Consider the following 275-nt stretch of genomic DNA (forward strand, 5'->3'; position numbering starts at 1 on the left):
GACAGGAGGAAGGAAACATGAACATGACAGAAACAAAACATAAAAACACTTAACACAGACAGAAATCATAACACTTGGAGAAGGCATTTGACCATGTCCCTCGGGGACTCCTGTGGTGTGTACTCCGGGAGTATGACGTACCAGGCCCATTGTTACGGGCTGTTAGGTACCTGTATGACCGGTGCCAGAGCTTGGTCCGCATTGCCAGTAGTAAGTCGGACTCGTTTCCGGTGAGAGTTGGACTCTGCCAAGGTTGCCCTTTGTCACCGATTCTG

The sequence above is a fragment of the Austrofundulus limnaeus genome, unplaced genomic scaffold (genome assembly GCF_001266775.1).
Source record: "Austrofundulus limnaeus strain Quisiro unplaced genomic scaffold, Austrofundulus_limnaeus-1.0 Scaffold549, whole genome shotgun sequence".
Taxonomy (NCBI): domain Eukaryota; kingdom Metazoa; phylum Chordata; class Actinopteri; order Cyprinodontiformes; family Rivulidae; genus Austrofundulus; species Austrofundulus limnaeus.